At 45.1% G+C, this 13,798-nt stretch overlaps 1 protein-coding gene across 1 annotated transcript in view; it reads right to left on the bottom strand.

The window, feature by feature from the left end:
* Positions 1–13,798, bottom strand: part of LOC111268547 (hemicentin-1) — a 151,294-nt gene that overhangs the window by 57,239 nt on the left and 80,257 nt on the right. The window lies entirely within an intron of this gene.

The raw sequence follows: 13,798 nt of genomic DNA, 5'->3' as shown, positions 1-13,798 counted from the left end.
AGCCGAGCGAATGTTCGAATGAAAGTGATCATTTATCTTTGTTTGTTTTACTGTTATCACGAATACCATTATTTTTAACCTTTATGTATATACATAACCATATCCTTGAGATGACAACGAAACCATAGACACCCTTTTCTATTAAACACAAGTTCTGCTGAAGTTATAATATCATTTTGTTCTATCTGCCACCCGTTCAACCAAATCGTAAAAACAATACTAACATTCAATATATCTTACAGAGTTCGCATCATCTTTCCGATCGAACTATAACTTCATAAGCCTAAAATATAGATTTAATCATAATATCAGCTTAATCAGATTGTACACATGTGGGGTGACGTCAGAATTTTAGAACTAATCTCAATGATGCATTAGCTCAGAACCAGATCCATTGTTTTGGAAATGGCCGTAAATGCATTACGTTTCCGTATAAGCAACGTAAGCACATATGTATTGACAAGATCGCCATGCACAGCCGCTACACATCCCCACATTTTACGCCGTTAATTCCCTTGGCAGTCTGCACGATTCTTCAATCCCACTCCATATATCTATGCTTCATTCAGTATATCGTAATGGCAGTAGCTTGCTTGTATCATCCTCCAACGATTTTGGGGTTTTTTTTTTTTTATTTCGTTATCTCTGTCGATTCTTCGAATTCCACTGTCTCGCTTGACTCATATGCAAATACAATATCAACAATGAGACGCGATCGCCGATCCGATCGATACAACTGTCAGCTAGACTAAGACAAACTCAGTCGATTGATTGCCAGCGGGCGAGAGCCCTCGAGATCATTGCGGTAGCACAGATACAAACACACGTTTGAGCATAGTTTGATAGGGGGATCCTGAAAGAAATCAAAAATACCACCTTGCTCCCCCCCCCCCCCCTTCAAACAGGGAGATCAAAATTTCTATTGGATTATGAAAATGTTTCGCTTCACCTTGACGCTCACAGAGGCGCTTATCGTTAAAGTATTACGCCATAGACATTTAATCATCCCAATAGGTTTTTAATGTCAACGAATCTCGCCGACTTTAACCGATGACGATTGCAATACTCAGTGTTTAGTGGCTCCTACCACAGGCTCCACACGATGGTGTCCTACTATCGTAGGCTATACAAACCTAAATTCTAAAATAGTTACCTATTAACATTGTGTCTGTCTGTCTACCACCATTGCGGATACAGCATTTTATTAAGCGAGACGCTGAGCGACAGTAGAGGTAACGTACAAAATCCATAAAGGGGTAAACTGAGAAATTTATTTCTCTTTGTATTGCTAGACTCAGCTCGTTCTCGTAGCATAATGGTACAAGTTATAGTAAATAGATGAAGAACCTTCATCTAATAGCAAATAGGATTGGCTGGATCGGATATACGGATATTTACAAAACCCCTTGACAGATCTCCTAGACAACAAGACAGCAGCAGTCGAAACAATACAGAAAGGGACGCTGAGTGACAACACTTGCAACCGGAGGACGGCGAAGTAAACAGAATCATTGTATGTCAGCAGCCCGTATGTTGCTCAAACACAATTTAGCCTGAAAAGACCCATCACAAAGCCGGAGCGGAAATCGTTCCTGAAATCGGAGTCATCGTGCCTTTGCTTGCCATCGACTAAGCTTTGCAGACATGATGTTCTATCGACTCGTGTTGATTTGTTGTCGTTGCCATTGGCTTACCTTTGTATCAATGCAGACGTCATCATCAGCATCGCTATAGGCACCAGCGACCTCAAAAACATCAGCGGTAGCAGCGATGGTACACGTATTTTCAAGGCAGAGTCAATCCATACTGATGCACCGTGACACATTGTGTAAAGAAACAATATAGACACGCTACATGCAACGACCGATACTGAAAATCTTGCGGCGCCTCGGGAGACGACTCTGCTTACAACGTTGGCGGCGCTTGCCGACACGAACCGGTCCTGCATCGAAGTGTACAGGAACGAGCTCTGCGTGTACACGAAGGAAAGACCCAGAATAGAAGCTAACATTGTCCACGAAGGAAGTCAATCGTAATAAGAAATCGCTTAAGCAGCGGTAGCAGTTCCTATCGTCGTTTATACATATATCCAAAGCTCACAGCTGAAGGAGTTGCGCCGCTGACCCACAACAGTCACAGCTAATTTACCGACACCAAAATATATATGGATAATTATTATAAGGCACCAAAGCTATAGTAACGGCATATCTATATATCAATAATCTGTGATCGCCTTGATACTGATCAAAATTAGATGCGATTGGCACTCCGATTTGCCCATTTTGTAACACGGTACCGTCTCTCAAAGGGGCCTCAAAGGGTCGGGCGTTTTTAACATAAACGTCACAATCGATGACATTTATCAATATTTTTATTTCATCAATGCAGTTTATACATACACTGTGAAAGCTAACAATCAACTGGTCGCTATTATATAGATTGAATAGAATGCATTTACGATTTAGTACTGCTATTATATCATATATACGCTAAGAATTTCGCCAGCCGTACGAACCAAACTCGATGTACGATAGCTTGAATCGTTGACGAAAACAACTCTTTTACAATAATACATGGGCGAGGTGCTGACCATCTAAACAGTGAATGAACACAATATAGGCTGAGATGCATCGTAGTACATAGTTTGTAAGCGTAGTACTACTCCCCGCAGTGTTAGAGATCGGGTAAGAAGGAACTGTGTAATGCTCATGACGAACGTCATAAATTCATTCACTTGATTGCTTCGAATTATTATAAGCAATGCAGAAGGCATGCACTTCTTGATGGAAGCGACGGCTGGAAGAAATATTTAACCATTTTTCGAAATAGATCGGCGTGGCCACAGTTCAGTTCGAGCGTGTCTTCCTGCAGACACAAAAATCTAATAGAGAACACCGACGTTGTCAAAGTCGCTCACATCTATAACAACATTAGGACCATATGGTAAAAGAAAGGAGCTTACTCAACTTACGGACGCTACCCGGGCGCTTACTTTTGAAAAGTTCAAAGTTTTTCGCGTTTCACCAGCTAGCTTATGGCTCAAGCAGACTATATTGTAAAAATAATGCCTTCACTACTACACAAACCTGCACCAATCGTTCACGGTACAATTCACAGAATCGCGTTTCTATTAAAGAAATATATATATATATAACTTTACCTGATTATCAGATTTTATTAGTCGGACATTTGGACACGCGATTAATCTCATGGTTACAGACTCTCTTTGAGCAATTATTATCCTCCTTTCAAATAAGGTACAGGCAGGTCAAGTGTACATTTTCTCTCTTTATAGTCTTCGCGATCCGAAGTATTTCGTTCTTGTTGAAACCGTATAATTTACTCAAGGTATCGTCGTGCACTCTCCCTACCGTTTAGCATGGTTACCTCAATTCTTCGTTTACCAGCTCTATGCTTACCATGGCTACTTCTGGTGTTGCCTTTATAGGAAGGCCATTAATATTGGCTGGTGAATATCTAAGTACCTCTAGCCTCACCCTTAACTCCTTTTTCTTCCCGACGCGTCGCTTTTTCGCCGTCGTCGTCTTCTTCTTTTTTCCCTGAAGGTAGCTACTAAACCGTGCCCATGAGGTTTCCTGTGCCCCCAATATCCGAATTACTCCCATATTGGTCCGTTCGCTACACTCTTTCATTGCCGTTTATCCTAGGTTCGACCGCAGTGGCATCTTTGAGGAACGGCGATCCGGTTGGCAGGCGAGCCTCTGAAAGTCTTTTGAGGACCATGCTCTTTTGCCCTTGGTTCTTTCTGCCAATGTTGGGTGTGGCGGTTGGAAAGGAAGACTCAGGCACCCCCTGGCCCCTTCATGACTGCCAATACAATCAGCCGGCCCGCTGTAGACTAACGTCTCGATAAAGCCTAACGGCAAACGCAGTAGCAGGCGAAATGTTAAACCCTAAACGAAAAGGAGGGGTGAATGTGCAGTCGATGCTGCTGCTGACAGGTTGCTATAGCGGCCATTGCTACACAACCTGATCTTGATGCTGTTGTAGGTATTGTTGCAATATCCACTTCGAAATCGGCAGCTTTAAGTTGTTGAGTGGCTCAGTATTTCAACAGGTCATTCAGCAACAATAAGGATGAGTTCTAGATCGATAACGACCTAGACCACAATGACGAGACCGAACGTGCGGGACATTAGTAGAAGTCGAAGTGTCCATTCCGATAAGGCCAGTTGCTTTTGTTCGTTAGCAAAAGTCAGTATCGTGTCTGGCTTAGTTGAGTTAGGTCATGTTAACGCAGGCTGGTATAGCTGGTCACTACCAACTGCGCAAGCCAAATCGCCTCCAGCACCGAATTTCTGACGGAGACACTTGATTGCCCATCACGAACGGACGTTTACCGTGTAGCATCGTCAGCCACGGTTCCTACCACAACTACTTGTGGTACCATTGCTGTTGGCACATACACTTCCACCGCTCGTTTTGCTCCTGTACACAAAAATAGACATTTATCCTCTTTCTGTGACCATCTTCAGTCGTACCACTTTCCGGTAAAGCTTCATTCTTCTTTACCTCCTTTTGAAACACTTGCCAGTTGTGAAAACGGGTAGCGGTAAGCGGTAGTTATAGTTGGTGGGCGGTAAGACTTGTGACCGCAGATAGTTTTTTTCCCTTAGCACTTTACCTCATTGAACCCTCATCCGTAGATGAACTCTCTTTGCCTTTCTTCACTTCTTTTCTTACGGCCATACGAAGATACGTCACCCGTCCACATATATGCAGTTATTCTGCGAGAGCTTATTGTTCTTGCAATAGCAGGAGTAGGGGTAGCATGGCTATTTAGCAGCACCATATATAGTAAGTCTTGTCTGTTCTACACTTTGCCGGTCTACCTGGCCCAGCCGTTTCTTCCTACAATGCGGCCTCAGCTCTCATGTATTGGAACACAAGGGGCAAGCCCTTGTGCAGGGGCGAATAGGGCGGGAGAGGAACCCTGTCTATGTCATTTTTTCCTCTTTGTCGACTCCCTTTTCTCTCACCCATGTTTCCCACGAGACCGCGTCTGATATGGAAATGAGCATTTCCAACGTCCGCCGCTTCTCCTTGACCACCATGACAGCGCCATTAGATTCGTGCGTCGCCTAATAGTTGGGTAGCTGCTGCAAAGCTAGTAGCGATAGTAGATACGATGGCTAGTCTTGACGCGTTAGTGGGTGCAGCAGAAGGGTCAGCGGCAAAAGAAGATGGCTGAGTCGGCAGTAGCGAGAAACGTAAGAACGACTGTGAGATAGGACGCAGAGAACCCACCGACCGGGGAAGGCACGGCAAAGAAGACGTGTGGGCTGCGGGATTTTGGGGAGCGGTGGGGGCGAGGGAATGAGAGCTTCCAACGAGATACTACTATATAGAGGCTAGGTTTCTTTACCGAAACTGAAGCTAAGCGATAGCTCGAATGGCATCACTGGTGGCGGTGGGAGCATCGCTAGTGGAAGGACCATTAGATAGCCTTAGGAAAGCCAAATCCGAGATGAAGAAGACTGAAAGGTGGAGGTTAGAGACCGACCAAAGGAGCGGTCAAGATCTAGCGAAACAAGGTTCGCTACAGAATTTGCCATCATTCGAAGAACCGGACCGGCGGGCCAGCAGAGGAATTACAGAGCGGTCTGCTGCTGCTACTAGGGCAAAGACGGGCATACATGTCCATAGGAGTAAAGAGATACGCGTACACATCAATGATGCCGTGGAACCTTCTACAGAAGCGCAGAAATATCAGCCACTTCTATTACATCCGTACTCGTTGTTCCGACTGGTCGCGATTATAGCAGCCCGCAGCAGCGATGCTATTGCCTCCGGTAGCCTGTTATGGCAACTTCTGCTGCTGCTACTATTAGTGCCTAACGAAAAATGAACCCACACCCCCGTCGTTCTAAGGCTTAGCTTGCCCTGTTCGTTGCCTACATGGATCTCTTTAGCAATTACTTCGGCTAGCAGCAGAAAACGTAGCAAGAATTACCAGGGGTGATATAAAATGCTATTTCCTGTTATTACGAGAGCTTTCTATCAGGAAGGTCAGCGGAGAACAAGAGATAGGTTGTTCTAAACATTCGTAGGTTAGCAAAGCGGATAGTGTGGGCTGCTAATGCTGGCGACCTTTATTGTACAGACACGACATGGCAGTTCAGTCCGGCTCGTGTATCTACGACGTACTCATCTATTAATATTCATTTTTGTGACTTAGTCCCGTTCTTACACCTAAATGTAAGGCAGAAATTTAAATTGGAACACCAATAAAGGCAGCATATGCGTAAATGCATTGATGCCCCTTAAAACCTTGCACTCAATTGTAAGATTAAAGAGAATCAGACTCGAATAATTCGGGAAGCGAGCATATGCCAACTGAGTAATCTAGTGGCTAGTAGTGAGTCCTTCAAATAATAGGCAAGGACAAACTTCGCGTGCCTACCTGATTGCTATAGTGTTAACAGGCGTTACAGGTAGAAAGAATCGGCGTCGCGACAAAGACGACATCCCTTGCGTAAGTATTCATGACATCCCGAAGCCCCCCAAAACTCGTCTGACATGAAGAAACCAGTTGCTGGTCGGACTATATGATTGGAAAATGAAAGTTGAACTGTTGTAGGGATTTTCCATATTTTATTTTTTTTTGGCTTACTTATTACTTACTACAGTGCTTCGGTGCTACTTAGACAACTTAGTCAAACGAAACTAAAATATCGTAATATTTCGTATATTAAATACATACGAATATTATAGTCATTTATAGCTTAGCTATTCTTCCCTGTAAAAGATCATGCAACTATAGTGCATGCTCCGCGTAGATAGACGTTTCTTTAACCAACATTGCTTCGTTCGGTCATCTGGTAAGATCCAGCAATGGGGTGCTGAAGATCTATGCTACTACAACATTATATATTATAATTGTATTATTCGGTAAGATTATTTGATATTGGCTAAGCTAGGGAATAGGATAGTGAGCAGATAGACTTTATAATTACTGAATTCTACTTTTTACTCGCTTTACATTAGCACTTACACAGTGTAATCTTATGATCGAAAGGGATTTCTTGCTGGTAAATTAGTGCGTATGTAAAATTGAGCCTTGCAAGTCGGATCTCAGCGAGTAACGTTCTGTTATACAGATTGATCAGCTCATACGACTAGTCGCATTTCTATCAGTCCTATCATAGTTATCATGCCTTTTACGTATGACAGAGTACATGTAGATGCCGTCGATACAAGGCATAGAAATTGAAAAAAAAAAAACAAGGTAGCATTCGAATACAATTGAACCTAACAGAAATGTATATAGGTGTGTGTGCATGTATTTTAAGCTAAAATAGGGGATCGTATTTTCGTTAAATGTCACAACATGCCACGTGTGGTTGTTTCTGAAAGAAATTTTTCCATTGTAGTACATCATTTCAATAGAACTATATTGTCGACATATACAGTACGGTTGGCCATGGTCACAATCATGGATCAGAATTTTCTATTAATAACAATGAGCAGTAAATGCTTTCTAGACCACAATAGTCACGGAGGCTCCAGGGCCTTGAAGTCAGTTCTGAGGAACGTTAAACACTATATCACCTTCTTTAGGGAGCAACAATTCGTGACTGTGCCAGTGTCTGGCATATTCAATACGGGTTCGATAGTGCGGAACAGAACTCCCCGTTGACCGACGCTAGACGGATCACAGTCTTCGACATACATAACTTGTCAGTAAGTAATTATAAAGTATCGTCTTTATAGTCCGTCCTAAAAATGAAAGCATCTTTTTTTTTTGAATGATTGACCTGTCTGCACACAAAAAACCATTTCGCTTTCGTATTAGCACCTCTGCTGCACAAAATTTATATGGTGAAGCTATATAGGACAACGACATAAACGTTTTTAACTGATATCTTCTCGAAGATAAATGTACTGTAGTACGCTTATTTAGGCCATATAATAAAGCAGTGTTTATCGAGTATACTGGACATTTTTTGTTCCATAGCATCAGTTATTTTTAACGACCGATAGCATTAGGCAAATTTTAGTTCATATAGACCCATTCTGATCAATACATTAAACAGCAGTTGCCTCGAATAGAGTGTCCTTCCTCGACCTTTGCGAGATATGTTTTTGTGCCAAGGTATCTTCCACCACTTTTAACCTTGTTGCTGTATTGCTACAATGCAAAAACCTTCTCCTCGCCGTAGCCTTGGATTCTATCTGACAGGAGACATCTTTTAGCAGGAGTAGCAGCGGTAATCAGAGCAGATGCAGTTACTGAGTTACAAAAACAATTCAACTAACTCGTCCAACAGTATAACATAACACCCATCTAGCGATATTATTGTGGTTATGAGCCAAGGTCATGTTTGCGTCTTGTGGTTAATGTCAACGAACCAGTACAGTTACCGTTGTCCTCATTTAAGTTGTGACGTTTGTTCGCTGTTTCGCCCAGCGGGAGCAAAACCATGTTTCCGTTTGCCCCGATACCACCGCCACTTAGGTATTTTATCGTCCCAGCATCATCCGCCATTTTGCCTATCCCTCTTTTTCGCTGCTGCTACTGTTGTCGCTTCTAGAGCTGTTACCACCGTTATCTTTGTGCGTGCCTCTGCTTGCATTATATAACCATTTGTTGGAACGGCATAGTGTACCCTGCTAGCTTGCTCTCACTCCGGCGAACATTTTGGGCAACGAAGCTTTGCCAGCTAACAGAGTTGCTCGGAAAGCATTGTTTCATTCTTGCGTACGGCGTGAGCAAGCAGCAAAAACGAGCACCAAAAAACTTCTGGTGTTGGCGGACTTACGCTCCATTCCGCTTCCAACCAGAGGTTGCACTGACAGCAACGGTGCTCATGTTGCCGCCGCGGCTGACAGTGGCGCCGTTGGAGTCACGGTAACATCAACGCTCCCGTGGGATGAAATGCTCTTATCAATTAGGCTCAAGCGCCTCCTTGGTGCATAACTTCTGGTCCGCAACTGTTCTGATGCAGCGTTCAAAAGACAACTGAAGGGCGGGGCGCCAGCGCGTTCGTTTCAGGGAGTGAGAGGTTGGATAGCGATGCAGGTCCCGCGCTGCTTTGGGTTTTCAGTTGGCAACCGGGCTTACACTATGTACAATCAGCTTCCATAAAAGACGCTCATATTTGGGCGTGGTGATTGCACGGACAGCAGTCTACGAAGAGCTGCAAAGCAGGACGTTCATGAAAGATGCGCTGCTGGGAGACGTAAGCGGCGTTTGTAACTGTGGCTGGAGAAGGAGGGTCCTGGCTCCTAGCGGACAAACGAACGGACCCCTGCTTGCCCTTGTTTGCTGTTGGCGCTATCTGATTCACAGTGTCATTGTGCGATGTCACCTGAGAACGAAAAGCAGCAGCAGCAGTACCTAGAGGGATTGAACACCTTCTTCTCGCACCATCCTGTTTCGCTCGCTGTCCTGCCTTCTTTCTTCTGTAAAATCTAGCCTTGTACCCTTCGCTAGCGTTGCTAGGTAACTTCAATCGTGCAGCTGAAGTATTCCCGGGCGACTTGCTTCGAAGCCCACGTCTCCGCTCCGGATAATGCCCTGCTATACGTGAAGTCCTACGGTCGTGTCTCTGCCATCGTCACTGCCGCGGCCTCGAACGATAGCATTATGCGCTTCTCCTGGTGAGACTGTGAGAGCTGTTCTTGTGGGCAGGAAGGGTTAGGAGTCTTTGCGCTGAGCGATTCGCCAGACAGAGCTGAATTCCTTTCATATGTTATTGTTCATTTCTATCGTCTTTGCTGCCGGGGCGACGATGGCCGCCACTGCCGGTGGCTGTGTTATAATAAATAATATGACCGAACTGCTGACAACGTACGCAACGACGAAGGTTAAGGCGACGGCGATGGCAGCAGGCGAACGAGTGAACGAGCAAAAGTGCCAACGGTGAAGTCTCTCCCTTAGGGATTTGTTCCCGTGATAAATGGTCCGCGCAGATGCTTCGTTTTTACGCGATCGTAGTACGTACAGATCCATACGTTTGAATGTCCGTATACATATGTGGGTGTATATGTATATTTATATAAATTTGAACATACAACACACCACAGTACATCAAACAGGTCTCGTTCGATGAGTGATTTTCAAGGGTATCTACCCAGACGTTGTTTGCCTTCGTAGCTCGTGCTGAATGGCGACGACTTCTAATTTTAGACCCTAAGGAAGTCGGAAAATCAGCTGGACCCTAAATTTGACTTAAGGTTGTTCGAAATACGAATCAAAAGATGCCACAGTAGGTAACCACAAAGATAGGTGAGCAAAAAATCTAGCTATTTCAAAATCCGCGCCAGTTAAATAGGTAATGTCACAATGCCAAGTATTCATTCATTGAATACTATTTTCCATATGGCTAACTATGAAAGCATTGATCAGAACGCGAATCCGATCGACCAGCGTAATTACTGTTGTGTAGAACTAAGTAGCTAGTTAATCTCATAGAAATTACCTGTCATCAACATCGAGCAAAGCGCAAGCGGTTCGGGTCAGATCTGTGATAGAAAAGACTAAGTATGCCTGTAAAACATGACACATATATAGCCCAAATAACGCGTAATTAACTCAAAAGGAATTAAACCACTTTTAGACTATATACATATATAATTGTGGTATCTCAAACGTTTCTTTATGAAAATGTGCCGATCCACTCCAATTTTAAAATTTCTATAATAACCTGTCTTCAGATACCAAAGAAGTATTAGATTTTTCGCGTATAGCCTTCATGGGAGTTTTGCTTCAAAAAATCAGATTCTGCAAAGACTTTGTCGTCGTTATTTTTGTGCAATGCAAACACCATCAGTCTGCTCATACGTGCGATACCTATATAAACTGCGTGCAAAGAACCAGACTACTCAATTATGGATGGCTAATCCCTTCCAGCTTTCTACGATCTGTCGTCTGTCAATACACCACGGGGTCTCTTGCCTTGCTGGAACAAGTAACAATGTATATTAAGAAAAGAGAGTAACCACATTGCTTTCTCTGCTTCTTCACATGTTCCCGGTCAGGTTTTCAGTTGCCGCATTGCAGGCGGGCCCTGTCTAAAGGCTGACGGGGGCAGACTCTACTCTTCCAGTCTTGATCTCCCCATCATTGGACTCCATATGCCTGCCCTTTGCAGCCAGGCATCGGCCTCTATCATTCGCTTGACTCAACCCGCCATCTAGACAGCCATCCAGTCATCCTTTGCGTAAATTGCAAAAACTAACCAACCTTGGCGAATATAAATGAAGCAAGACAATACTTTACTCGGCGTTTAACCGTTGCTGCGTCCACTGCCGCCGCGGTCGTTCAGTAGCTCGGCTGGCGTCAACAGCTTTTGGCGCCTGAGCTTCGCTTGGAGATCCGATCATGGAGGTCGTCCTGCTGGACCTTAGCGCTGATTGCAACGGAATCAAGTTGAGCTCAAGGCGGCGATGGAAGAAAGGCAGGGCATCAGCGGAGTCCCGCTTGGTTCAGGTGCATAGCTGAACGAAAAGGAAGGATCAGTGGGTTACAGCGGGCACTGCGGTTCTCTGACGGCTTAGGCTACTGCCACCGGCTTTCAAAGAAGAGAAAAAGCCCGCAACCACTATTACAGCCTCGGCAACGCAACTGTCGGGCGGATTGTCGCTGCGGCGATGCCTGCAGTATCTTGCTGAGCTCCTTTTGTGGACCGCGGCAATACTATGGCCATTATAGCCTTCGCTACTGGCCGGACACCCGCTACTAGAGGCCACTAACTATGGTCTGTAAGTGGCCAGTTACCGCTATGTTTAGTTGATTATCCCATGCTACAGCAACATCCGGTGTTCGTGGCCCACCTTCGAACCAAGGCTTACCAAACAGGCTGCCTCGGGGGTTTCATAGGCTTTTAGTCCTGGACGAAGAAGCGACCAAGCCCTACCGATAAACTTATGCCTGCCGTCGGGCAAAAACCACTCGTCTTGGTCACCTAAACGAGTAAGTAAAAACTAGCTAAAGGAAGGAGTGAAGGAAAGCCTGACGGTGGCGAAACGCTGGGGATAAATGGTCGAAGTTGTTTTACCTTGCTTCATAGTAGAAGAAAAAGCAGTGAAGGACTTACGGAAGAGCCCTGCTTTGCGGGATTTCAAGAAGGCGTTGCAAGATGAGGGGGAGAAGAAGGTGAGGCCGGGAAACCAAAGCCGCCGGAAGGACCCGCTGCGGATGGGCATAACGAAGGAGAAAAGAAGACGGAAATGGGACTCTGAACTGACTAAGGGCAACGAGCTGGGTGGTTTCTTGACTGGTTGACTACAGCGAAAAACAGAGAAACGCTATAGAAGGCACAAGCAGACGACAAAGAGAGAGAAAGTGGAAAGCAAACGAGGAAATGATAGGGAGACGTCACAAGAAACGGGCGAACAGGAGATACAACGGGAAATCAGTGGGTGAAACAGTGGCTGGAGTAACGGCTGTAGAACAAGAAAAAGGAAAGGGAACGGGAAAAGTAGAGGACGAGGTAGAGTAAAAGAGTGTTCGCGACGGAGAAAAAAACAACGTGAAGAGAGGGGTGTGGATGGGGATCCGGATGTCCGGATGGAAAATGAGGAGATTTTAGCGAAATCCTTTAAGCAGAGTCGGTTGTCTCCTGCCCGAGGACAACGTGGTTTCCTCAGACATAGCCTAGTCTCGATTCACATATCCTTTGGAGCTTGCTTCTTCGAAATAATGGTAGTCGAGGTCCCGCCGCTCGCCGGCAGCTAGTCCACGATTCGATAGGCTAGGAGAGTTGACCCTTAACCGCCGCGACAGCGGTGGCGGCCGCAGCGGACAAGAAGCATAGTAAGAATAGAACACAAGGCGGTTATGTAGGCGAGTCGCGCAAAACGAAGTCCGGTAATAGTAGCGAAAGACTGAGTAAGACCGTCAGGGGGTAGAGGAAGCTGGCAGGAAGAAAGAACAAAGCGGAAACAAAAATAAAACGAAAGAGAGATGGGTTTTCAGAGCAAGGCTGAGCCTATAACTGGAAAGCCATCTTGTTTTTCCCTTACTCATTTTCCATTCTGCCGAAACCAAAAAAGAAAGGTAATGCTATTATCAGCGCGTCGGCACATCGGCACTGAAGTCATCCAACTGAAATCTCTTTTCTTTGAACCAAAGCTACGTGGGGTCACGCGAATTCTCCAGTTTCTGTCAAGGCAGCAAGTTCTGATGGTACAGGTCTCGGGGCACTCCACCCTCTTTCTTGGCGATCCTACTTCAGTCGCCCGGCAACGAAAGCCCATATCCGCTGAAAGAATAACGGATTCTAGGGAAGAACATATCGGAGATTCTCTATCCAAGAAAAGTCAAGAGGATGCCAGCGGAGCAGTCACTGCAGATTAAACGGGACTTCGGGATTTTATGGGGCCGGACTAGATGGGGGGTGATGAGGCGATATGAGATTTGGAGTGTTGGATTTGGTGTCCTTTGAGCTGCAGCAAAAAAATTGTCGGCATTCGTCGCGGCGGCTCTATGCGGAGCTATCGTACGCTAGCGTACGCAACTGTCACGGGTTAGATAGTGAGATAAATACACGGACGGAAATCACGGAAGTAATGCGGCTTACCGTATTAAGTTTAATAGCGTTTGACCGATGGGGCGACCAGCAAAGACGAGCATTATTCGGCTGCCCAAAAAGGGGGCACAGTCGGTAATAAAGACACGTGGAACAGCGCCGGCCTTTTAGACGCTTTTTCACTTTACCCCTACCACTTTACTATTATCCTCAATATCTCCTTTTCTTTGACAGCTCTTTTACTAGCTGTTTTTCTCTCCCTCTGGTCTCAGTCTCTGACAGTCCCGTAGATGCTGTCGGCG

The sequence above is a fragment of the Varroa jacobsoni genome, unplaced genomic scaffold, assembly GCF_002532875.2.
Source record: "Varroa jacobsoni isolate VJ856 unplaced genomic scaffold, vjacob_1.0 scaffold_137, whole genome shotgun sequence".
NCBI lineage: Eukaryota > Metazoa > Arthropoda > Arachnida > Mesostigmata > Varroidae > Varroa > Varroa jacobsoni.
The sequence above is the reverse complement of the archived record's forward strand: the minus strand, read 5'-3'. Positions and strand labels throughout refer to the sequence as shown.